Source organism: Artibeus jamaicensis, unplaced genomic scaffold (assembly GCF_021234435.1).
Source record: "Artibeus jamaicensis isolate MK-2021 breed Jamaican fruit bat unplaced genomic scaffold, CSHL_Jam_final scaffold_461, whole genome shotgun sequence".
Taxonomy (NCBI): domain Eukaryota; kingdom Metazoa; phylum Chordata; class Mammalia; order Chiroptera; family Phyllostomidae; genus Artibeus; species Artibeus jamaicensis.
In genome coordinates this window covers 11,694,569-11,721,896 of record NW_026522045.1, presented here as the reverse complement: position 1 = coordinate 11,721,896, position 27,328 = coordinate 11,694,569, and the positions used below count along the sequence as shown (strand labels likewise).

The window sequence follows — 27,328 nt, the reverse complement described above, 5'->3', positions numbered from 1 at the left end:
CACAGATAGGGGTTAGAAGTAACAGAACTGGGGATTGAGGCTGAGTGGAGCAATGTCAGAGTTCAAAAAGTTCAAGGGCAGGAAAAACAGGGTTTGTGACTATGGGCCATATAGGTTTGATAGAGCCCTGCAATGGTGATAACAAAGGCAGTTTGCCCCACAATTAGAGACCTGGAGGGAAATATGGCAACCAGTGTCCCTGCCAGAAAGCTAGGATTTGACAGTGAAGCTCCAGGGCACTGAGACAGCTGAGAAGAAAAGCATGACAGTTTTGAGCATACCAGGTGAGAGCTTGCTCACAGACTCAGAGCTACATAGCCTACTTTCTAGAATTGGGGCACAAAGTCAGAGTACAACTAGCAGAAAGATTTATTGAAGCCCTCTAACCTTCTGAATCAGTACCCCTTAAACCCCCAGACTAGAACAGATTGGTCAAGGTCTTTAAGGTTAAGTTCAAGTAGCTGAATTACAGGAACTCAGAGTCTAAGGGTTGGTGGGAAGGCATTTGGTCATAATAAATTTTCCCACATTCATAATTAGCAACATGGGCACTCAGCAAATCACTATGCTTACATTATATGCTTTGGGGCTCATGGCAACACCTGTAAGGTAAGCAAATGGGGAAATAAGCTTGGAGAAGTTGTGACCAAGGTCAAAGAGCTAGGAGATGGCAAAGCCCAGATTTGAGTGTGGATCCATCTGATTCCGAAATCATTTCCAATCTTTGTAATCAGACAACAGGTTAGAAACACTCCCAGTGCTTCACTCACTGACACCTTCCTCCTCTCAACCCAATCAATGGCTGAATCACTGTAGTAGTATTAGTAGTGCTAGTAATAACTGACTTTGATTGAACTCTTCCCATATGCTAAGAACTGTGCTGAGGGCATTACAAGCATTCTATCATTTGATCCTAACAGCTACCCTGTGATCTAGGTCCTTTTAATTCTCAGTTTACAGATTAAAAAAAAAACCCTGAGCCTCAGAGAGATGAATTGACAAGACCAAAAACACACAGCTCTCTTTGACTCCAGAGATCATTATGGCATATGACTCAAAAAGAAAAATTCAAATCAGTCTCTTTCCTCCCATAAACCAAAAACTAGTCAAAGGAAACCCAAGAACAATTGTTATCATACTTAATAATAGAAGCTAACATTTAATGTGTCAGTCACTGTGTTAAGCACTTTACATATATAATCTTTTTAAAAAGATTTTATTTATTTATTTTTAGAGAGAGGGTAAGGGAAGGAGAAAGAGAGAGAGAAACATCAATGTGTGGTTGCCTCATGTGCTCCCTACTGAGGATCTGGCCTGCAACCCAGGCATGTGCCCTGACCGGGAATCAAACCAGCAACTCTTTGGTTCACAGGCCTGCACTCAATCCACTGAGCTATACCAGCCAGGGCTATGTACATAATTTTTTTTTTGTTACTCACAACAACCCTATGAGGTAGGTAGATGAGGAAAGGCACAAAGAGGTTAACTAGCTTTCACAAGTCCACACAACTAGAAATCACTGTTGTTTATGATAATATAAAAAAGTTGGAAACAACTTAAACATAGATGTTAGATCACAATTCACTTAATGATAAATGAATCATGGTGCATCTACAGTAGCCATTGAAAATGGTTATCTGATTTTTATAAAATAAATATGTATACTTTTTGCATACAAAAAATATAGTCTGAAAAGATATATAAGTTCTGTTTTGAAAGAGTCTAGCCATTGTTAACATAACGAGAATGGTGTACACAACATTGTTGTAACCTGGCAGCCAAAGAGAGTGGACAGGAATGCACATGTGTGAACAGTGATGACTTCACTGTATTAGTCAGTGGGATGGTAGATACCATTGACTGAGCATGTGTACTGTATGGCTGTCACATTCAAAATGACTGAGCAACTAGAGCAACAAAAATGTGCATCAAATTTTGCATTAAAATTGAGCCTTCCTCTGTGAAACTATTTGGATGATTCAGAAGGCCACAGCTCTGGGCACCTGGTGATTGGCAGCTTCTTTATGACAACATGCCTGCTTATGCATCACATCTCATGTAGTTTTTTGGTGAAACATCAAATCATCCAGGTGACTCAGCCCCACTACAACCCAGATTTGGTGCCCTGTGACTTCTGAGTTTCCAAAAACTAAAATCATGTTTGAAAGGGAAGAAATTTCAGACCATCAGTGAGATTCAGGAAAACACTACAGGCAGCCAATGGCAATTGGGAGAACTGTGTGAGGTCCCAAGGTGCCTACTTTAAAGGGGACTGAGGTGTCATTATCCTTTGTATAATGTTTCTTATATCATGTATCTTCTTCAATGAATGTCTATTTTTCACATTACATGGAGGGATACTTTCTGGATACACCTTCGTATACAAAACTGTTAGCAACAACTATACACAAGTGGTGGGATTAAAGACAAATTTTGTTTTTGTTTTTCTTATCTATATTTTCACATTTGTCTATAATAGACCCATCTTAGTGTATTAAAAAGGAAAAAGTTATTTTTTCCTTTTTGAAAAGGAAAAGTGTTTCCCTTGTATTCTGTGACTAGTCCTCTCCTTTCTTCTCTCTGCATCCTCTCTCTAAGGATTTCCACTATGTCCCTAGCCACACAACTTTTCTTCCCCAACAAACTTACTGCACTACTTAGATACTTGGTCAGATGTGACCTCTGAAAAAATGTCTCCAAATGGTTTGCTTTTTATTTTGTTGTTGTTTTCATTTTGAAAGGTGATTTCTTGTTTTTCTAACTTTTATTTACATTTCATATTTACACAAGTAACCCAGGAATATATTCTCAGAATGAAAACTTGAAATCCTACATACAGAAAGAGATAGTCCTGAGCCTGGCCCAACCCCTACCTTCTCAAGTCCCATTCCTCTGTTCACAGTTGGGTGTATATCCTTCCAAATGTTTCTTAGCTTTAATGGCACTCAGAGTTCATATCATGCAATTGGTTACAAGAAAAGTCATTATGTGCAAAGAGTTACAGTTAAAAAACCACTCTGACACTGGTCACTACAGGATTCCAACTTCTGGTCCATTGTGACCATTCATCATCAACCTGCTTCTAGAGAAACTACTGAAAGAGTCTGTGCATGTTCAGCCCATTTGGGTCACAAGCTTCCATTTTATTTTTTCTTTATTTTTTTATTGTTGTTCAATCACAGTTGTCCTTATTCCCCCCCCAACACTCTCCCCTGCCCTGCCCACCCCCCTTTCACACTCAATTCTCCTTCTGTTGTCTCTGTCCATGAGCTCTTTATACATGTTCTTTGACTTGACCCTTTCACCTCTTTTTCTTGTTATTCCTCTCCCCCCTCCCCAATGATCCTGTCAGTTTGTTCTTTATCAGTATGGGTAGGAGGTGTCATGCTCCCTGCCTCCTCACAAAATGTAATTGTGAGGAGAATTGCATGGGTAGCTGCTCGGGAAAATAAGAGTAAACAAGAGATGGTTCAATATGTCAACAAATAGCTTTCCAGCTCTTGAATATAACCTTTCCCTAAATTCTCGATAATATCCTTTCCCATAGCCCTAGCAAATAGACACCCAAATAACTATAAATAGACAACCTTAGGATAAAGAAAAACCTGGCTGAATTTAGGGTCCTGATCAATCAGGAATGGAGAAACTGTCCCCATTCCCTTGCTCCCCAACAACCTTGACACTTAAAATGCCCACCAGGCTCTTATAATAGAGGGGAAAATAGCTAGCACTTAACTGAATGCCCACTCTACCAGGGCACTGTATTAATCATTTTACATACATTCCACTATTTATTGCACAACAAGGCAATGAAGTGGGTTTTTATCCCCATCCTATAAATCAGCTAAAGAACTGAAGTTGGAAAAAAATAAAATCAAGTAACTTACCCTGGCTCTCACAGATGAGAGGGAGTGAAGCTGGTCTTGTCACTCGGGTCTGTCTGACTCAGCTGGTGCTCTTAACTCAGGGGAGAGTCACACATTGTCTTCAAGTCTCTGTAGGGCTGTCACAAGGAAGAGAGGGTAGGTGTGTTTTGAATAGCTCCAAAGAGAAGGATTTGACTGTTAGTTGGGAATTATGCTTTCATAGGATGTGCTGCAAATTCCCCAAACAACATGTATATGCATGTCCAACTCTGTAGGGAAAAGAACACTGTAAGAAGAGCAAACAGAACTGCCTTGTTTTAGGTGCTGTCATGAAGGATCTGTAGAATCAGATATAACAGGAGGAATACTAAAAGACTGCAAATGGACAGCTTACCAATTTCATTAAGTAAGGAAACTACAAGACCAATATACTGTAAATTCCAGAGCTATGAACTTGATGTCAGTCCTCCAAGAGATTCTGCCACAGGTTATGAAGCAGGTAATTTATAAGCACTTAGGACATAGGTGGTGATAGGAGTTACCTAGAAGTACTAGTAGAATTGTTCAAATTAGACCAGGTGCCCAGAGTGGCAGCTATTGCAAATCAAAAAATGAGGGGATTCACAATGGGTTGCTAGATTTTTATTTTTCCAAGTAAAGGCATTAAGAAACAAGACAAAACAATCCCAAATTATCATTTTATAAAAAAGGAAAGGCTTTCTTTCAACACCAAAAGAGTACAAAATAATCTCAGAATAAAAGACAGTCCTTTAGATGAAATGGAATTCACTTTACAAAACAATGATTCTGTAGTCCTCAGGCTTTCTCATGGCATCATAGACTGCTGAAACTTTCCAGGATGATGGGCACTGGTCCAAGGACCTGCTTTAGAGAATCACTCCCAGTTGAACTATCAACACAGATAAGATCATATACCTGTAAGAAATCTTTCTGGTCAGAAGAGGGAAAAACAGAGTTAGACCTTATGCTAAGTGAGGATGTTAACAAAGAAAGAGTACATGGGGAGGAGCATGAAAGAAATAAAACTTGCCAAGTGTGGAGCCCTGGATGGTATAGCTCATTGGATTGAGCATGGGCCTGCGAACCAGAGTATTACGGTTCGATTCCCAGTCAGGTCACATGCCTGGGTTGCAGACCAGTTCCCAGCAGGGGACACACAAGAAGCAACCATACATTGATATTTCTCTCCCTCTCTCCTTCCCTTCCCCTCTAAAGATAAATAAATTAAATAAATCTTTTTAAAAAACTTGCCAAGTGTGAATTCAAGCCCTGTTGAGGCTGAACTTGGCCAAAGCATTTGACCAGTACCACCCTTTGGACCACATAGCCCTCTTGTAGGAATACATGCCTTGCATTACTAAGCATTTGGACCACAAACCAGTTTCTGACTTGGGGCTCTCCAAGCAATCTTCAACTATTACTTATCTTCCCTGGGAGAATTCCTAAAGGCAGATCAATTTGAAATGGGCTCAATACCATCACAAGAGTGGGGTTCTACAACAACCTGGAAGAAGCTGCCAGCCTTGATTTCGTCTTGTTCAACATTTTTAGCAGTGGCATAAATAAGGTGACAGATAAAATTCTTATACAGTTATTCTAGGGCCAAGAAGAACTTCTATGATTGTGCATTTGTATTTGAAAACCCCATGTTTTACAATCTCTCTCTCTGCATTTGGTAATTTTCCCTCCTGTTCTTTGTTGCCAATGCAGTAAGTTCCTACAATCTGTGCTCCTCATGAAAAATGCTTAGTGAATATATATGAGATGAGCTCTGTATCCTGAAGAACAGATAGGATACAGATCTTCTATACAAATTGCTGAGCATCCATCTCCATCCTGTCATCTTCCCTCAGATAACTGGTGTCAGTGTACACTTGCTGGATCAGAAAAGTGGACAGCCCACTCTCCCTCCCAGGAGCACACCCACACCTCTCCCTTCCCCTCTTCTTCCCCCACAGGCATGCATTTCCTAAACTTTAAGGGACCCCAGGAGACTTGTAACTAGGAAGCAATAGACATCAGCAGCTTGTCCCTGGCTAACTCCCTGGCCAGAAAAATGTCCCCTTTTCTCTGACTTAAAGACTGAGCCAAAGCAGACCCACCTAGGCTCATTTCCCCATCTACACTATTTCCCCATCTATATTTCCCTCTCTCCACTGTTGCTTTTTTCTGTCCTAGTCTCTTCCTTGTTTCACTGCCTCTGGCTTTAATAAACATCCTCTAAAAAATAGAAAAGTGGACAAAATGATGTCCTCTTATTTGCAGAACTAGCTCCATTTCCAAAAGAGTTTAAATTGGAGTTTGACTTTATCTGTTGATACTGACTTTGTTTTTGAAGGTCAAGGCAATGCAGTACCTACCTACCATAGTCTCTCAAACTGCATTTCTTTAAGTGTGGTTGGAGAATCTCTACTTCAGATGTCCCCTGAGAGAACTGTTAAAATGTACATGAGGACTAAGGGAGGGATCTTCACTTTTAAAGAATCAGACTCAGTAGGTCTGGAGTGAGGCCAAGGAATCCTTATTTTTACACAATACATTCTGAAACACTCTAGAATTTAAGAACAACTGGCTTAAGATTCTGTATTTTCTGATTTCAATATCAAATAAGCCTGGGCTCCTGAATGGTGTGACTCAGTAGATTGAGTGCTGGCCTTTGAGCTAAAAGGTTGTTAGTTCAATTCCCAGTTGGAGCACATGCCTGGGTTGCAGGCCAGGTCCACAGCTGAGGGTGTGTGAGAGGCAACTGATCGATTTATCTATCACACATGATGTTTCTCTCCCTCTCTTTCTCCCTCTCTCTAAAAAGGAAATCTTTTAAAAAATAACCCTGAGCTCTAAACCCAGCTCTTAAGTTACTTCAACTTCAGTTTCCTTGTCTAGAAAACCGGAATAAAAGTAGTACCTCTGTCACAGGCTCTGTGAGTATTTTACATGAAAAAACATGTGTAAAGTGTTTGGCATCAGTAATCAGCAATCAGTAAAAGTGAAGTTCAGTAATTTCTCCTGGTCCTGCTTATTAATGGGCCCTGCTGCTTATGTTCTCTGTGTTCAGCTACTGCCCCTGTTGCCAACTGCTCACTCTCTATAGATATGGTGTTCAAATTTTCCAACCAATGGATTCTCATCGGTTCCAGTATACTCACAAGTGTGCTCTTTGCGCAAAGGTCTCATTCCAGGTTCCCTCACAGGCTGTTTGCCCAGCCTATAGAGTGAAGGCTCTTAGATCAGATGCCCTCTCCTGGCTCAATCTGCTATTGCCAGAAGGAAATGGAATCACATGGTACCAAACATAGCCACCTATTCATAAGAAACTGCTACTTCCCTCAGCTAAGGTCTATGGATAGAAACTCCTTAGATGAGGCCATTGGGTGTGGCAGGAATTCTGAGGCTTAGTCTGTCCAGTACACCTAGGCTTCTCACTTATTCAGCCTGCCAAACTAATGAAGCATTCAAGTTCACTGACATCTCTATTTAAATTCTGACTTTTTAACAGCAGTAATACCATATTTCAAACAAACTAGACTTTAGTCAAGAAAGAATTCTTAACCTTAAAATGAGACTCTGTTTCTAGAACACGTTTTGAAGTTTCCAAAGCACTTTCACATCAATTTCCTCACTGCAAGGCTTGCAAACTGGCAATCATGGGCTAGGTTCAGATTGCAAATGAATTTTATTTGACCCACATGATGTTTGTAACATTTTTAATTAGTTGCCAACATTAAAAAGTCAGGTTTCACATAAAAAGATGGCTTTTGGGCTCTTCTGGGAAAAACAGAAAGGACTGGATCCTCATTCTGACATGGCAACAATCAGCTGGAGCTGAGTGAGCTGCTTCCTGTAGATGGGGCATTGGCTCAGCAGTTGCTGTTTTCACAGTGGCTTGCTTGGCCCCCATAAGCATCTGAAGCTTCACTTTAATCCCATGGAGTAGGTAAAGAATGTGGTTAAGAGTACAGAACCTTAGCTCTACCCCTCACTGGTTTGGGGACCCTGACCAAGTGAGTTAACCTCTCTGAGCTTCAGTTTCCTCATCTGCAAAGTGAAAATGACAATAGTAATGCTTACCTCAGAGGATTATTGGTCCAACTAAATACATTAGCACATACAAACTGCTTGGAACCATACTTGGGACACAGCAAGCACTAAATAAGTGCATCTGACCATTGAACAACACAGGTTTGAACTGTGTGAGTCTACTTATACAAGGATTTTTTCATAAATACTGTAAATGTATTTTCTTTTCCTTATGCCTCTCTTAGCATTAACATTTTCTTTTCTCTAGCTTACTGTGTTATAGGAGTACAGTATATAATACATGTAACATATAAAATATGTTTTAATTAACTCTATGTCATTGGTAAGGCTTCCACTCAACACTAGGTTATTAGTAGTTAAGCTTTGGGGGAGCCAAAAGTTATACACAGATTTTCAATTGTGTTAGAGGTCAGCTCCCCTAGTTCCTGAACTGTATTAATTTCTTTCACTGTCCACAATTCCACATCGGCCTTTTTGACCTCCAAGAGATTCTAAAAAGTGAAATTTTGTAGCAACTTCATTTGTTGGCAAAATTGGGCCTAAACTGAAGTAAGGGCATATGCATTTATCCTATTTAGAATTATTAATGTGTTTGATTACAAGATACTGCTTCAGATACCATAAGGAGCATTATATAACATATGATACCTGTATTATATTGCTTTTCTAAAATCCAAAAGTTTTAAACTCCAAAATATATCTAGCTCCAGTGATTTCAGGTAAAAGAGTGTGGAGCCATATTATATTATTAGTTTGTATACCCATTTGACAGACAGAAAAACCGAGGCCCAAAGCACTCAGCAACTACCCAGAAGTTCCAAGCCAGAGCAGTACTGACCCTTAGGCATGAAGCCCACAGTGCCTAGTATGGTGGTATGCATTGGCCTCACTATAAGCATGTTGATGCAGCATTCTTGTGGCTGCCAGTCAGGGTCCCACAAAGAATATCACCATTTTCTGAAAGTTACAAGCCTTTCCATTAATAACATTCTGGCAATTATTTGAACAATCTTCACTAAACGTCCTTGGGTTAGAATTAGAATAAGGATTACTGTCTTCATTTCACAGAGGAAACTGAGGTCCAGAAAAGAGATGTGACTTGCCCAAAATCACACAGCAAAAGACAGGCAGAGCTGGAATTAGAAACCAAATTTTGTGATCTTTCTTCTTCAAGTCAGTCCAAGAAAGGCATATGCTGAACTTTCCACATACTGATCCCCACACTCTGCAGACAATCCTGAAACTTTCAACATACCTGAGGAAAGGAGAGTGTCCCAAGATCATAGCAAATATAAAAATGAGATAGCATGTCTGGGTGGATGTCATCCTTCCCAGTACCATAGACACCAATGTATAGACACCATCCAGTCAGAAGCCAGGGAAGGTAGATTACTCAAATCCCAAGAAAATCACTGAAACCATACTGTTCCCATTTCTTTGTTATTTTTTATTGTTGTTCCAGTACAGTTTTCTGCCTGTTCCCCCACCACAGCCCAATACCCCAGCCCTTACTACCTCCCTCCCCTGTTTCCACCCCCTTGTTAGTGTCCATGTGTCCTTTATTCTTGTTCCTGCAAACCCTTCACCTCTTTTTCCTGAAATTCCCTCCCCTGTCTGTTGATTTTTTAAGAAACTGACAGTTACTTATGCCAAAGGCCAAAATAAATAAAAAACCTTCTGGAAAGGGAATTTCATCAGTTATGAAACAATATTTTTAAAAAACCTTTGCACAGGCCCTGACTGGTGTAGCTCAGTGGATTGAGTGCGGGCCTGGGAACCGAAGGATTGAAGTTTGATTCCCAGTCAGCGCACATGCCTGGGTTGCAGGCCAGTTCCCAGGAGGGGATGCAAGAGAGGCAACCATACATTGATATTTCTCTCCCTCTTTCCTTCCCTTCCCCTCTAAAGATAAATAAATAAAATCTTTTAAAAAAACCCCTTTGTACAGTATCAGTTCCTTTGTTTGAAATGAAATAGACCAGTGATATTTTATATTATCAGTGCATTAGAGACCTGGGAATGCAAACAGCATCCCTGGGACCTCTTGCCAGCCCCCTGTCTCAGCACAGGAAAGCTTTCTGACACTGACATCAACTTAAGCAAGTTGAAAAAGAGAAAACAGGCCATGACCCAGGTGACCTCATGTATCTTCTAAGCTAATGGCTTGAGTTCTTACTACCAATAAATCTGTACTTTGATCTCACACCCACAGCGACCCAGATCTTTGAATTTAGCAATTCTTTCTCAGGTTTCAGTGAGGCATTGGCAGTCTGAGCTATTTTGGTACACTTTCTCTGCTGTGGATGCCAATTTTGGAATATGCCAGGAACATGCTAAGGACCTGGAGCTCTCCATCCTGGACCGGTTCTCAGCTTTGCTCACTCTCTCTTTCTCTGGGCTGATCGTTTGGAGGACAGTCATTCTTGCCAACCCAATCCCTGGAGCTTGACTACCTTCCCAGGCCACAGGCTCCAAGAGGCAGTGTGGCTACAGCACCCTTATGGTAAGGGGCATGGAAACACCAGGCAGTCTGGAAGGAAGGACACATGTCCTGAGGGGTGGTCTGAGTTTGGATGTGAACTGAAAGGACAATGGGAGGGGGGAGCCAACAAGATTTCCCAAACATCTTATTCTTACAGTCATCACTTCCTAATCTGATGCAACTGACTCGGCAGGCATTCAGAAGCCTGTGGTATCCATCTTCCTGCCCTAAAATCTTCTGCACCTGTAAGTACTGGGGCTCACTGCTGCTCATGCTGTCTTTTGGGGAGGGGGAGAGGAGGGCAAGGCCCTGGGGAAGGTCATCATCACCTGACTTAGGTGTGGGCAGGCTCATGGCATTGGAAGTATTCCTGACACCCCCACACCCCTGCCAGAAGTGCTTCTTATTTTGGAAAGTAAAAATGCCTCTTTATTTTTGTAGGAGCCCCCAGCATACCAAAAACTCCACCTGTCCTTTGGGGGCTTCTGTTCATCAGTGCTGTGTACACCTGATTTCTCATGTTAGACTTAATGGGTGAAGTGCACCCTTGACATTTGAATTTCTTAAATTAAGCAACCACAGCACTATTGTGGGCACAGCCCCTGCTGGTTTCTTTATCTTTTATGCAGCAATTTGCTGAAACAGTGAAAGATTTCATAAGCAGGAGGGTATAAATGAGAATCTAGAAACTCATGGTAAAAGGGAAGAGTGGTGTGGTTTGGATTGATTTGCAGTTAAAAATGCTGCCACAATGGCTCCATCCTATGTGATGGGAAGGCCCGTTTCAATGCCTTCCTATTTTAGTGTGAAGAGAGGCCAAAATATCTGTAGGCTCTCCAAAAAACAGAGTATTTCTGATGTATTCATTTACCACTTTCCTGAGACACTCTACATTGTCTCCGACCTGTTTGTCAGTCGCTGAAGGGGACATTCAGCTCTTCTTTTTAGGACTGCTGAAGTTCCCTCAAAATAGCCCAGGATGACAGCCAGGCCCCCAACCTACTCTCCTCCCCCAACATCAAGACAAAAATCATTCCTAGGGTCCAGAATCTGTTGGAAGGCGAGGATGAAAAATGGCATTGATAAAAAAAATTACTTGGAAAACCTGCAATGACCCAGACAAAAAACTGTCCTGGGTTTTTGTAATGACTTCCTCAGCCATAAATAAGAACAGGCCAGATCAGCAGGTCTTACCCTTTATTTCCCATACAGTACCATAGAAGGAACATTGTCTTCAGCAAAGAGAAAGCATAAGATACTCACTACACCAAGGCTGGCTACCTTCAGTTTCTTAGATTAGAGAAATAAGCAGCTTCTTACTTGTATTTTATGAAGAATTCCAGGTCTGAGGAGGATTTCAGAACAGTGTTAATATCATTGCTAGAGAAATAAAAAAAAGCAGTCCACGTTTTGTCTAGTGGAGGCTAGATTTATCATCAAGCTCTAGGAAGAAACTAGTCTCAGGAAGAATTTGGATTTGCTTTGACTGTTGCTGAAGACCACTATTTGTGTGGTCTTCTGAAGAGCTCTGAGAAAGTGATGGTTGGATCAGAGTAGTTCATTATCTAGAAGACTTTTTGTCAAAGGCTTGAGTGTTGGGTGAGGGGAGGGAGATCACCCTGTGCAATGGATTTTGACCATAACCAAAATAATCCAGGTTCTGCCTTGGCAGTAGCCTGAATTTTCTTGTATATCTATAGCATTCTGAGAGAGTTAAAAATGTTCCCTTACCCTTCCACATCTCTCCCTATCCACTACCAAAGGCTTGAAAATTTTTAAGAACATAATTCCTTTACTAGGTACTTTGGTATCAGTTAAAATCCTAACCTCTAGGAGGGTCAGTTTGTTAAACCTCATCTAGATGTGGCCCATCATGACAGCAGATTTTGACAGAGAGGAAAAGAGAGAGGAGGAACATGAAATAATTGTACATATGAAGATGAACCTCACAGCAGGAGTCTAAAAGGACCTGGCTCAAGGCCAAAACTACTAAGACGCTCCATCAGCAGAAATGCAGGAAGGGGTTCTAGTCTTACTAAAATGGAGTACCAGGCAACTTACTAAGGAAGACTTACTGGGATTTGTTCTCAAAAATGTTAAGAGGCCTCAGTACAAGGAATCGAAAAGATCAAATACTCTGTCACCCCCCAACCCTGGCATTTCTCCAGCCTAGCATGACAGGACAAAGGAGAGGAGTGCACAGGAGACTTAGGCTTTGAGACTCTGCTCCTAAATTTTCCTTCCTCTGAGATCAACATTGAATTCATACCTGAGGGTATTCTTGAGAGATACAGTGACTCATCTTATTCACCAAAAGCAGTAACATGGAAAGAGGGGTTGTCCCTGCAGTACCACAGGCCAAGGGGGAGGCATCCCCATAGCTTTATATGGGCTCCTTCCTAGGGCCTGATAGACAGCCTTTTGGAGTAAGACTACTGGGTTTAAATTCTGGCTGTGCCACTCACCAGCTGTGTGGCCTTGGGAGAGTCATGTAACCTATTTGAGCCTCATCTGTAAAATGGGCACAATAATGGTAGGATCTATCAGATAGTGTGAAGTTTAAATAAGAATGATGCCTGTGAGATTGGTAGTTACAAAATAGTTATGGGGATGTAAAGTAAAGCATAGGGAATAGTAACTGTGTATGGTGCTAGGTAGGTACTTGAAATATCAGGGGGACCACTTTGTAAAGTATATGATTATCTAACTACTATGCTGGGCACCCGAAATAACACAAAATAATACCGAATATCAATTGTAATTCCAAAAACAATTAAATTTTTGTAAAAAGAATGATGCCTATGAAGCCCAGCATAGTGCTTAGTACAAAGTAAATGCTTAACAAAAAGCAGCAATGATTAACATTCCTAGCTCTCTGCTGTATGTGTGGCTTAGAGCAGCAGATAATTCTGCTAAGTGCTGATCTAACACCACCAGGGTTTCAAGGGCTCACAATTTCCTGAAAGTAACTGTTTTCTCATTTTCCTCCCAGGCTCACTAGATGGGAGTGTTCCCAAGCCTTCCTTCTCACTAGTTCCACAAACACTCCATTCCTCAATTAACTAAATAGGTAGATTCTCTACTAAGGATACAGGAAATCTTTTCCTTGGCATTCTCCAACCTCAGATTGAGCCTGGTTACCCATTCCTTGTTGGTGAGATGGAAACATGTTTTGGAAGGGTGGGGTCTAGAAGGGTTCAGCTCCTGAAGCACTTAACAAAAGGAAAGAATTCCCACCTAAACTGTTGTTTCTCTGGTTCCCATAAAGCTCACTGCAGCTGTGGTATTGATACCTAGCCACAACCACTCCCACTGTTGTTCTCTGACCCCCTAACTGCTGTTATTCTCCTCTAACACTCTCTCTCTCTTCCTTGCTCACTCAGGACAGTCCCTTGTCTGGGCCCCAGGGTGCTTCTGTTTCAAGAGGCTGTCCTTTGCTTCCTCTCTCTTCCTCCTCCCCTCCCTTTCCTGAGGATACAGAATTCACTCCCTTGCAAGGGGTGTGGTGGCAGAAAAGAGCTCTCCTTTCTGTGCTGTCATGCCCTCAACGTGCTCTCTACAATCTAGCCCTCCAAGAGCCTCTGCTCAGCAGGAGGGGAGAGGGAGAAAGCACCCCCTAAGGGTGATTACAGTACCTCTAGAACCAGAAGATTGGCCTACATACCTTCAAAGAGTAAATGAGAGTGGCTCTTAAACTTTTTCAGTCCAGGTAAATGCATGTTCTAGCTACTACCATAGAAATATAGAGTCACTTGGTTTGGGGCTCATCTCTGAATTCTCTATTTTTAAAAAGCTCTCCTTGGGCCACACCTTAAGAGTGCACGCCATCTTGTGAATTGGGGCAAGTGTTGGGAAGGAAAGTCACATGGCTCTATAAGTAGCCCCAGCCTATATATCCTGACTCTGTCCAGGAGCATGTACAAATGCCTTCTGAGTCCTGAAATTCTCTTGTGCAGGCAATAGCTCCTAGGCTGCTTCACAAAGCTCATGAGCAGTTTTAAATATCTGAACTGCGGAGATAAGTCAGTGATGCTACCCATCCAAGGTACAAATGGATGGTGACCTCTTATCCAGAGGCTTTTAGAGCTAGTAGGAGCTAGAGAAGGCCTCAGTGGTTAACTGCATACTGAAGTCATGCCGGTAGGCTCTGACTCCCAGTACAGGCCTGTTATAGGCTTTGTGAGCTTAAGCAACTTAATTTCTCTGTGAATTGTTTCTTTATCTGTAAAATGGGAATAATAATAACATATACCTCATAGTGCTGTTCATGGGGAATTTTGAGTTATCTCACAGAACTGTTTAGAACAATGCCTGGCTTACATTTAAAACTTAGTAAACAGCCCTGGCTGGTGTGGATCAGTGGATTGAGTGCTAGACTGTGAAGCAAAGGGTCTCTGGTTCGATCCACAGTCAGGGCACATGCCTGGGTTATGGGCTGGGTCCCTGGTTGGGGGCACATAGGAGGCAACCACACATTGATGTTTCTCTCCCTCTCTCCCTTCCCTTTTCCTCTCTCTAAAAATAAAGTAAAATAAAATCTTAAAAAAATAAAAACTCAGTAAACAGTATCTGTTATTATTGTTACTATAAATATTATTATACCTGTAAACAGAGTCTATAATAGTCACAAGGAATAAATGAGTTCATGTGTAGAGAGTGTTCATAACCATTATTGCTGTGGTGCCGGCGATTTAACAGAGAAACCCGTGGCTGTCTTTGGGATCTCAGGTGAGACCAAGGCCATCTTGGATAAATAGTTCTGGGGAAGGAATTGTTCAAGGGTCATTCAGAGGCTGACAAAGAAGATGGCAGTTTGGGATCTCTTACATTCAGACTGTAACTAAAACCTCTGTGCTGAACTTGTTGCTATAGATTTATGGGATTATGGGATTTGGTTATAAGACTTTGCTAGGTCTAATTACAGTTTTAGGCCTCCTAGGAGACTGGCTATGGTTCACATAGACTGGATCTTTAAAAGTGCTGTGTGGATGTGCTCCCAGCTCTGCTGCACTGAAGGCTCAGTTGTTAGCACTGGAACAATCAGTGCAGTGCCTGCTCCACTGCATGCACTGCTCCAGTGTCTGCTCAGACTGCTCCAGTGCCTGTGGTACAGCCTTGGTATTTGTCTTCTCCATCTCAAGTCCTCAGTGGTTAAGTTTTTAGATTTTGTTACAAGGCACTGGCCCAGTAAAGAACTGAAGAGCTGAAGTGATTGTCCTTTCCTTGGCACTTGGCTCCTGTCTGGACATGACTTCTGCCCACTGACCATCACCCTCTACTGCCCAGAGCACAGCCCTAGAAAGGGGGTGCTGATCCTGAGGGGGATGAACAAGGTTTCTGGGTGGGGTTTTGGAAGAAGGGCATCTTCTCACTCTGGGCAAGTGTCCCCCACCACCTCGCCCCTTTCGTGCTAAGGCTTACCTGTCTCTGTCCCCAGGCCTTGCCCTGGGGGAGTAAATCAGGAAGAAATACTGCATCCAGTCCCACAGAGTCAACTAATGCCACTTGGACCCTAGTGGCTCCATATCAGCCCCATCTCTAATTTCACTTCCTGCTGACCATGTCCACTGGGAAGTACCATTGGCACCCCCAACCCAACCTCTCCAAGCTGAACTTGTAACCTGTCTCCACTCCTCCCCTTGCCCACTAATAGTCTTGTGGACCCTGTCTACATTAACTCTCACCACAGACCCATGCTGGAACATCAGAGCCATTCTACCAGTGGACTCAAATTCAGAATGGCCCCTTCTCTCCACTCTCATTGCCACAGTCCAGATCGAGAGCACTTGCCATTTCTTGCCAGGACCTTTGAGACAGCCTCCAAATTAGTGTACCTGCTGTAGCCTCTCCCTCCTCCAACCCTTCCCACCTGGTTCCCTAAGAATTGTCTTCCTGGTCTGTCATTCCTGGGGTTCAGTAAAAACCTTTGATGGCTCCCTATTGTTCACAGAACAGCCACCAAAGCCATGAGTAGGCCAATCCCAACCACACCTTTTCCACTCTTCTTTGCTTGCTGCCAATAGCTCCCACTCTCCAGAACATGCACATTCACACAAATATTGCTCCCTGTTCCTGGCTTGTTCTTCCCATCCCCCCACTGCCTCTCCTGGAAAAACCCTCCACCCCTCAGGATCCAGCTCCAATGTCCATCATCTGTGACACCTGCCTAACTTCCCCAAACACTGGGTCATTCACCATCAATGCCCCATGATGTTAGTACATTTTTCAACTACAGCCCCCCATTGGGCCATAGGTTTTTTTGTGTGTCTCAGTCCCTCTTGCTAGATGGGGAGGTCCCCAAAGGCTGTCTGGGGCCAAATTGGGTTCCCCTTTGAATTTCCAGTACCCCCAGTCTTGGATACAATAAGGTACTGGTTTCTTTATTTGTAAGTTGGGGATGAAAATAATAGCTGCTACATCATAGCATTGATGAATTAAAAGAGATAATGTAAATAATACTCATGCAAATAATGATAATGAAGATGATGATGATAATAAATAGTTAAAATCTATTTGATGCTTTCTAAGTTCCAGACACTCTCCTAAACTCTTTACATAGATGAGAGTCAGCCAAATAGATGAGTTAATCCATAGAAAGTGATAGTGATTATGCATGCATGTGTACATGTGTTTGTTTACATATTACAAACATTTAGATGACATATGTATAACATATACTCCACATTGTGCTTTGCATTTAGCAAAAACTCTAGCTTTTCTTGTCTTGCCCCATCTTTTCTTCCTTCATCATTAGCCCTCCCCACCAACCACCCTTCAGGGCTCGGCTTGGAGAGACATGACTATAGAAGGAGTCTGTGTCACAAACTGTTTAGTGGAAGAGAGGAACACTTGGAGTTGCCTTTGGATTTTTGTTTCCACAGTCAAGATGCCACTTCTTTGAGGACAGGGACTATGCTGTAACTATTTGTATCCCCATAAGCACCTTCATGGTGGTGGGCATAAGGCAGGTCCTAAAGAAGCTCTTTTAGGCTGGGCCCAGCTTCAGAGGTTCCAGTTTTCAATGATTGCTGCAGCCAACAAGTTCTCAGGAACACCAAGAGCATTAGCAAGAGCCACCCAATGGCACCCCTTTTGGCAGTGCTCTGCAGGGGACAGGGCCTCAGGCTGGGGGGCTGAGGACCTGTATCCTAGATGCAGCTCTGCCTTCCACCTGCTCAGTGACTTTGGGCAAATCTCTCTCCTTGCCCAGATCCTTACCTATAACCTGCTGCCCCTCAAGAATGCTGGAAGATACATGGCATGACATCTGTGAAATTTTTTTGCCAAAAGGCTGAGTAGAAGTGAGGTGCTGCTAATCTCAAGGGCTGGGGCTTCACTCAGAGGGAAACATTCAGGAAATGGGAGTGGATGGGGAGTACAGGGACTTGTATATTTCAGACATATGGGGACATATATTTGTTGTCCTCCTGCTTAGCAGCATTAGTGATTCTAGCTGGTGCTGCCTGTGGAACAGTTTGTTCTTTGGGATCCTCAGGGAATAGAGAGGTTGCAGAGCAATAAGGCTGAAGCCAGCACACAACTGAGTGAAAAATAGAGTGATCACAATGAGGCACCACACACACAGGTTCATACACATGCATTCGCACTCCTGACAGCCCCCAATGCTGCCATGCAAAAGCAGCTGGAGCTGATTACAGTCAAACAGCTCCTTATCTAGCTCTTTTTCTCAAAACAGTAAACCCTACCCCCTCACTGTGCCCCTGAGGATTCTCCGAGGTCTTAGAAGGGGTGTTGCTGACGCCAAAGTTAAGTGCCTAGAAAGAACATGGAGGGGGAGCAGGGGTGTAGGAAGCTGCCATAGGGCTCTCCTCTTGTGAAGGGTTGCTAGACAGGAAGGGATGAAAGGGGCAGAGATGGCTGGGATACAGATGCAGCTTTGTGTTACCAGATGTACTTTCCTGGCAAGAGAGTCCAGCCACTCAGTCCCTCCTTTCTCCTTCATCTGAATTCACCCAGGGATCCCCTCTTAACCCTTCTCCCTCTTAAACTCCCAACTTCCTCCTCAAACTCTGCTATTTGGCATAAAGCTCAATACATGTTGGAAGAATGGATGAATGAACACACAACCCTTCCTCAAACCCATATCACTCTGAAGCCCTGTTCCCACCTCAAAGACCATGATAGCTGTATGAGGACTTTCCTCTGCCTTTCTTTCTATATGCTCCATTTTTTTGTTTTTTAAATATATTTTATTGATTATGCCACTACAGTTGTCCCATCCCCCCTTCATTCCCCTCCACCCTGCACACTCTCTCCTCCACCATTCTCCCCCTTTAGTTTATGTCCATGTGTCACAAGTTCTTTAGATTCTATATTTCCCATACTGTTCTTGCCCCCCCCATCTATTTTCTACCTACCGTCTACGCTACTTATTCTGTGTACCTTCTCCTCCTCCCACTCCCCTGTTGCTAACCCTCCACGTGATCTTCATTTCTATGGTTCACTCCTGATCTAGCTGTCCTCTTAGTTTGCTTTTGTTTTAGGTGTGGTTCTCAATAACTGTGAGTTTGCTGTCCTTTTACTGTTCATATTTTTTATCTTCTTTTTCTTAGATAAGTCCCTTTAACATTTCATACAATAAGGACTTGGTGATGATGAACCCGTTGAACTTGACCTTATCTGAGAAACACTTTATCTGTCCTTCCATTCTAAATGAAAGCTTTGGTGGATAGATCAATCTTGGATGTAGGTCTTTGGATTTCATGACTTGGAATACCTCTTTCCAGCCCCTTCTTGCCTGTAAGGGCTCTTTTGAGAAATCCGCTGACAGTCTGATGGGGACTCCTTTGTACATGACTGTCCCCTTATCTCTTGCTGCTTCTGGGATTCTCTCCTTCATTTTAACCTTGGAAAATGTAATTATGATGTGCCTTGGTGTGTACCTTCTTGGGTCCATCTTCTTTGGGACTCTCTGAGCTTCCTGGACTTTCTGGAAGTCTATTTCCTTTGCCAGATTGGGGAAGTTCTCCTTCGTTATTTGTTCAAATAAGTTTTCCACTTGTTGCTCTTCCTCTTCCCCTTCTGGTACCCCATATAATTTGGATGTTGGAACATTTAAAGATGTCCTGGAGGTTCCTAAGCCTCTCCTTATTTTTTTGAATTCTTGTTTCTTCATTATTTTCTGTTTGATCATCTTTTTCTTCCTTCTGGTCCACTCCCTTGATTTGAGTCCCAGTTTCCTTTCCATCACTATTGGTTCCCTGTGCATTTCCCTTCATTTCAAGTAGTTTAGCCTTCATATGTTTCTCTAATTTGTGACTAAAATCAAACAGTTCTGTGAGCATCCTGATCACCAGTGTTTTGAATTGTGCATCTGATAGGTTGGCTATCTCTTGGTCACTTAGAAGTATAGGCTCTGGGGTTTGAGGTGTTCTTGAGCCATAAAGTTTTCATCTGTTCGTGCCTGTTACATATGAGGGGCAGAGCCTGATGTGTTCACCAGGGTGGGGCAACCCAGTCACTGGGTTGTGACGCTGTATGTGGGGGCAGGGTCAGAGATGGGCAATGGCATTTGTTCCACTCTGTCTTGGACCTTGGTCCCCTTTGCTGCTTCCTGCAAGCAAACCGGGCCTCCTGGTGCCGGCTCCCGGGTGTGTGGGTCTGTGCACCCTCCAGGACCCTGTGGGTCTCTCCAAAAAACTCTGTGAGCCTGGAGCTTCTCCCAGCACCTCGACCTCGAAAGGTTTTCCAATTGGTGCTTTTAGGCTTTAATTTCCATTGCTGGGGCCCTAGCCTGCATGGTCTGTCTCACTGCTCACTCCTTTGCTTGGTTTATCTGTGTGCGAATGTGTGACCACGGTCAGCCAGCCGCCTTACACCCTCACTGGGTCCGCCTGTTGCCACCCCATGCCTGGGATCCACCAACCACCGCCTGTGCTCCTGGGTAGGTCCTACAGCTTTTTCCTGCCCAACCCCGCTCTGCCAGCCACTGACTCTGCCCCTCTTACTGATCTGGCTTAATGGTTCATTGTTGTTGGACTTCCATACAGTTCAATTTTCTGTGTTTTGGTTGCATTTTTGTTACTAAAACTTTGTTGTCTTTAAGCTTGGCTATGCAAGGAGGCACAGTGTTTCCACCTACACCTCCATCTCAGCCGGAAATCCCTCTATATGCTCCATTTGAATAGTTTCAACTTGCACCTCTATGCTCCTCACTTCCATATATCTGTTTCCAGCCCAAACCTCACCAGCTGCCTAAACGTTCCTTGTTCTCTTCAAACCCAACTTGCACCACATTCAATTCTCCACCAATGACATCCCCAGGGGTTTTCTAGCAGTGAGTCCACGGGGTGGGGAAGAAAGGACTTTCTGTATGCCCCCTAGCAGGATGGGCATGAACACATTAGCACAGTCATTGGGGCAAACTGATTCCAGAGCCTCTTTTCACACTAGGATACCAAAGTCCTTCTCTACACTGTCTTAATCTTTAATTTCCACTCACAGGAAAGCAAATTGAGAATCTTGGAGGCTAACTGCCCAATCTGGCCAGGCTTCTAAGATTGCAACCAGACAAGTTGTTTCAGCAAAAGAAGTCCTTGGAAAGGAATCAGTGTATGCTGGTTAGTTATTCTCCACTAGTCTCCCTCCCAACCCCACTCTCATTGTTTTCCAATCCTGCTACCCCTGCCCCTACCATTCTTTATGAAACATACACACACACATCCCTCCCCTCATTCCCAACTCCATTAACCTTCATTCTGGAACCCTGTCTTCAGACTCACTGCAAACCCCCAGGTAAATATTGAACAAAGTTAGTGGAAACTGGAGATTTTATTCCATCAGAGGAGTGCCAGAGATAAGACCCAGGCCCAGATTGTGTACTGAGAGTCCACACTCAAATTCTTTCCTGGCCTTGGTAAGGATAAGAGCAAATAACATTCCCCTTTCCTCTAGGTCCTCCTAGACTTTGACAACAGCCAAAGGACAGGTAAAAAATACAGTAACCTTTGGTCCCTGACAGCCTTGGGGCCTATGACAGCAGAATCCAAGTTTCTTGTTTCCTATTTCCATAGGATCCTGATTACCATACACCAGGACAAATGCAAGGTGTAACTATATCCAACTGTGTTATGGCCACATCTAAGTATTTTCAGATTTTAAAGCAAAGTGAAAGGTTTATTACCAATTTCACTCTGACACACAAAGTGTGAAGTAATTTATTTAAAGCTGTTGTGGTTCATTTTAAAATGTTTATTTGTTCATTCTGCAAATATATATTCAGCATTTCAAAGAACTGTAATGCATTGTTCCTGCCTTCACACTGTTCATATTCTAGTTGAAAGCAGGGAAACTCCACATACAAGTGTTAACTAACAATAAAAACCATGTCAAGTCCTTTCTCATGCCTGGTGTGGCCTGTGTGGCTCTTGCAGTCCCTTTGACAGTAATAAAATTTTCCACTCTATTGCTACTATTACTATTGTTCTCTTCTCAAATACAGGAAGCTGGTTACATGAATCTCTAAAGTGCCTGCGTTCATATCTGAGTTCTGACATTCACTAGTTCTGTGACCTTGGCCAAGTTACTCAGCCTGTCTGAGCCTGGTGCCTCCTCTATAAAATGAACATAGTAATAGTACCTACCTCACAGTTACAGTGAGAATTAAATGAGTTACTATACACAGCACACTTAGAATGATACCTGGCACATAGTAAGTGCTCAATAATGTTAGCAATTTGATTTTCTGGATATACCTACTGTCCTTTATTCCCACCAGTGGTTACAGTTTTTATTGGGCTTCTAAAATAAGCTTGTAGATGTCTTGTTCATCTATCCATTCAATCAACACATACATGTTCAGCATCTATAAGTCCTTGAGCTAAACCCTGGTCATATAAACAAATAAGACATGGCTCCTGCCTTTGGGACTAAATAATTCAAAAACAATCCTGGGTTAATAGTGCCCCAAAGCATCTAGAATAAACAAACACAAATCCTCCCTTGAAGAACACACCCTCTATCCAGTTTTCACTGGATTATTATGGCTCAAGTCTGGTTGAACATGAAATCATAATCCAAAATTAGAAAGCACACGATAAAGGTAGAAAGAACAAAAACAGAATTAGATCCTCAGAGGTTCAGGTACTGAAATTATATGGTGTAAAATATTCTTTAAGTTTTAGGTATAACAAAAGAAGATTTTGAAACTATTATCAAAAAACAAGATACTAGAGAAAACAATGAGAAAGTATATTATATTTTCACAGGTGGCAAAGCTAGAACTCAGAGAAGGAAGTGACCTCTTCTTGTTACCTAGCTCAAAACGAGGGACTCAGGTCAGGTTTTCTGTGTCTGGTCTTCTTTTGGCAGACTTGGTGACCAGGGTTGTGTCATTCTTGTTCTGATTCAGTCAATGACTGAGATGAGTACAAAGCACTGTACTAGGCCTATAAAAACTACCAAGATGAACACAATAGAGTCACTGCCATCAGATAGCTTAAAATTTAGTAGAGACATGACTATACACAGAAAAATAACCATTGATACCAGGCCGCGTAGCAGAAACCACCATGGTCTGGAATGGTAGGAGTGCTCATCCACATCATGTGGAGGATTTATTAAACACAAACTGGGGAAGCTCTTTACAGTTTTTAATTCAGTAAGTGCCTAAAAAGCACCTATTTTAATAGTTTTCATAGATGCTGTTGCTGCTGGCCTCAAACTCACAATTTCAGAGCTCCTAGTCTCAGGTATTGTGGACTTAGTTACACTTAAGTGGAAGTGGGGAGTGAAATAATATGATTTGCATCTTAGAAAAATCACTTAGGCCACTTTGGGGAGAAGGATAGCAGAGGAGGGAAGAGAGATGAAAAAACAAGAAGCTATTGAAGGAATCAAGGCAAGAGAAGAATGGAGACAGGGCTAAGCAAAGCAATAGCAGGAGGAATGGAGAAAATGGGTCAAATTTGAGAAACACTTAGTAAGTAGACTTGGCAGGGCTTAGTGACTAACTAAATGTAGATGTGAGAAATAAGGATGCTGGAAAGGCAACCAGGGTTTTTGCCTTGGGCAACTGGTGACTCCTTATTGTACTGAGCATGCTGTTTACTGTAATCAAAAGTGTACCGTGTCACCAGATTTGGGGGTGAAAGGTTGGGGCTATTTCTGTCCTTAAATCTTATAGCAATATTTCCAGGGAATTCAACAAGCATCTCTCACTGTCCACTCAATCCCTACTTTCAGCACCATGAGTCCGCACCTGAACCTTAATGAACTTTGGATTCTCTTCAAAATACCTGGAAAGGAAAAGGAAGACTGTGATTACCCTGACTTGATCACCAGCCACTGGAGCCCCAGCTACAGAGCCTACCCTCTGCTATTATCCCAGGTGTGTTTAATTCATTTTTCATCATTTTAATATTTATAGGGCTGCTGCCTAGAGCAGGGGTCCCTAACCCTCAGGCCACAGACAGGTACTGGTCAGTGGCCTGTCAGGAACCAGGCTTCACAGCAGGAGGTGAGTGGTTGGCAAGTGAGCAAAGCTTTGCTTGCTTGCATTACTGCCTGAGCTCTTCCTGTCTTCCCCCTTCCCCCACATTGGTCTGTGGAAAAAATTGTCTTCTATGAAACCGGTACCTGGTGCCAAAAAGGTTGGGGACTACTGGCCAAGAGGGCTTTTGATATATTCACAGAAGACATATTACATGTACAGGTAAAGAACTCATAACCTCTTCTTATGTAAACAGAAAAACAAAAGCATTTTAAAGAGCAGCCTGAAAAGACATTTATTCTGTATATATTTAAAATGTGTAAAAATGAGCAATTTGCCAGTACATGATCAGTCATGACTATTTGTAAGTCTTCTCTGTGGGCAAGTATACTGCCAGCAATCAGCAGGACCAGCAGGATGATGGATGGGATAATTGTCCATTAGGGAATAGATAACTTTTTTACTGTGGGAGGGTTCAAAAGGATACAGACATGATAGATGGATGGAAAAATAGTTAGCTAATGTGATAGGAGTTGCAGCTCCATTTCTGGTAGTAACTGTTCTCTGACTGAATCAATGATTAATCAAAGACACATTCTCATTTGAAACCCTTTTCTCACCGGTGCATAATCCCCACTTTGCGTTACATTTAATAGCATCATTAAAAACTGCTGTTCAAGAAACTCAAAATACTTTGCCCCAGAAGAAATCACGTCACATTAAAGAATGCTCATGTGAGCTCATGGGCAGAAGCCATGTAGGGGCTGTACCTGTGTTTTAACGTTGAACATTTGAATCCTCAATGCCTTCCACAGGATGTGATACATACAGTGCACTCAACAAATGTTTGTTAAAGTAAGGTGAAATTAATGAATACTTTTGTCCATTCATTTGCCTGTTTATTCCTTCAACAGACATTTATTAAATATAGAAATTAAAGGCTACGGTCCAGGAATCAGATGCTTCAGGCTTCAAATTGCAGCTCCAACAAAACTGAATGTACTTGGAGAAGTTATTTAGCTTCTCTGAGCCTGATGCCTCCTGTGTGACATGGGGAAACAACAGCATTTGCTTTATAGGGCTGGGTGAGTGCTAAATGAGTTAGTGTACATAGTATTTAGTACAGGGCCTGGCCTATAGTAAGTACCCAAAAAAGGGCAACTGTAATATTATCATTGTTGTGTGTACCCTGATGACCCTTTCTCAAATAACTAAGTCCACAGAAGAGGCAGAGAATCTCTTAAGAAATGACAAGGCTCTTGGCCAAAGCTGGTATTCATTAAAGTGGTTATTTATGGTTCCCAGGCCAGAGCCCTACTGCCTTAGGCCTGCCATTCCTGGCTTGGTGCCTTCTTGTGGCAGGTCAGGCTATCTCTAGGTATCTTGTTCTCTCCAGAGAAGCTTGAGAAATTGTAGAGCAGGAAGGTAAAAAAAAAGGGGGGGTAAGGGCTGGCAAGGATACAATTAACCATCAACATGCAAACCTATTGCATCCCCCTCATTGTTAACTCTCTTAGGTGTCTTTCTGTGTTTTTGTACAGCTCTTCCTGGCAACATTTCTATCTACTAATTGTTATTTCTAATGTTTATCCTCTTGGAACAGTTGAAAAGGTTGTCCTTGATTTTAATTTTAATTTTAAGGCAACACAGTAGAAAACACATGACTTGGAGTTTAGTCAGGAGGTAAGGGGGAGGACTCATAAAATTAGTGTCATAAGAGGATTCTGGAGATAGAAACAGTTGGCTACTGAAGAGCTGTGTGACCTAGGGTATATTACCTAGTATCTTTGTGCCTCATCTGTAGAAAAGAGAAAGGGAGAATAATGGTTGTTAAGACTAAGTGGAAACCACCTAGTGCCATGTCTACGACACAGTGAGTGCTAAATAAATGGCTGCTATGACTATTATTCTGGGGTCCTATATGTGGAAACAGAAGTCCAGAGAGTTAACCCTTTGTAGCTATTTGCCTTCTAGGTCCTTATGCTTACTACTAAACTAGGCCTGCCTCTTTCAAGCCCTTTATATTCTTGTGTTTACTCATTTTCTGATATACTAATTACAGGTCATGATTGTTTTTTTACATCAGGCAAATTTAATACATTTAAATTTATGATTCCAATGCTTGTCTACCTGGAAGGTCTCATGAGCAACTCAAAGGCAGGAGCTATACATTGTTAATCTAGTATGTGCTCAATAAATATTGGGTAAATGTTGGCAGTTGATCTAGCAAGTTAACCTACTCAAATTGTATATGTCTTACATCTCCTATGTTTCATTACAAGCAGTACAGAAAAGGAGGATGGGTGCATTGAACTAATATAGGCCTGGGTTTGAACTCTAAAATTGGTACCTGAGTGTAAAGTACCTACTAGTGCTAAAAAATGCAGTGCTAGATAAATGGTAATAGCACTGGTAATAGTAGCAACAGCAATAGTGATAGTACCTACAGTAGTACCCCCTTATCCATGAGAGATACATTCTAGTACCCTCAGTGGATGCCTGAAACCGCAGATAGCACCAAACCATATATATGAAAGGTCTGTCCAGAAAAAGCCCAACCATTGTTAATATAATGAGAACAGTTTGCATGACATCAATATAACCTGGCAACCAAGGACAGTGGACTGGAATGTAAATGTATGAACAATGATGACTTCACTGCACTAGTTAGTGGGGGCAGTAGATGCCATAGAGTGAGCATGTGTATTGTGTGGCTGTCACATTCAAAATGACTGAGTAAGAAGAGATATAAATCTGTATCAAATTTTGTATTAAGCTTGAACATTCCTATACAGAAACTTTTCAGATGATTCAGTAGGCTGCAGATATGGGCAACTGGTGATTGGCAGCTTCATCACAACATGCCTGCTCATGCATCACCTCTTGTGTAGACTTTTTTGGCAAATATCAAATCACCCAGGTGACTCAGCCCCCATTACAGCCCAGATTTCTTGTCCTGCAACTTCTGGCTTTTCCCAAAACTAAAATCACCTTGAATGAGAAGAGATTTTAGAGCATCAATAAGATTCAGGAAAATACAACAAAGCAGCTGATGATGATTGGGAGAACTGTGTGAGGTCCCAAAGTGCCTATTTTGAAGGGGACTGAGGTGTCGTTGTCCTATAATGTATCTTGTATCTTGTACCTTCTTCAGTAAATGTCTCTATTTTTCAGATTACATGGCTGGATACCTTCTGGACAGACTATTTTACATATATAATATTTTATATATATAAATATATAATATATTTAGTGTTTTTTCTATATATACATACACTTAACAGTTTCCCTTTGTCATATCTACATCAATAGCTTGATGCCAGCATCAATCTATTCTTGCACTTTGGGGCTATTATTAAGCAACATATAAGGGCTACTAGAAGACAAGCCCTATAACACTACAACAGTCCATCTGATTACCCAGAGAGCTCTCAAGTGACTAAGGAGTATGTAGTGTACAAGGGTGGGCAA

At 42.2% G+C, this 27,328-nt stretch overlaps 1 protein-coding gene across 3 annotated transcripts in view; it reads right to left on the bottom strand.

The window, feature by feature from the left end:
- Positions 1-27,328, bottom strand: part of RTL9 (retrotransposon Gag like 9) — a 203,329-nt gene that overhangs the window by 17,272 nt on the left and 158,729 nt on the right. For all 3 annotated transcript variants that reach the window (XM_053657452.1, XM_053657453.1, XM_053657454.1), the window contains one exon: positions 3,888-4,003. The gene's annotated coding sequence lies outside the window, so the exon portion shown is untranslated. The remainder of the gene's footprint in view (positions 1-3,887; positions 4,004-27,328) is intronic.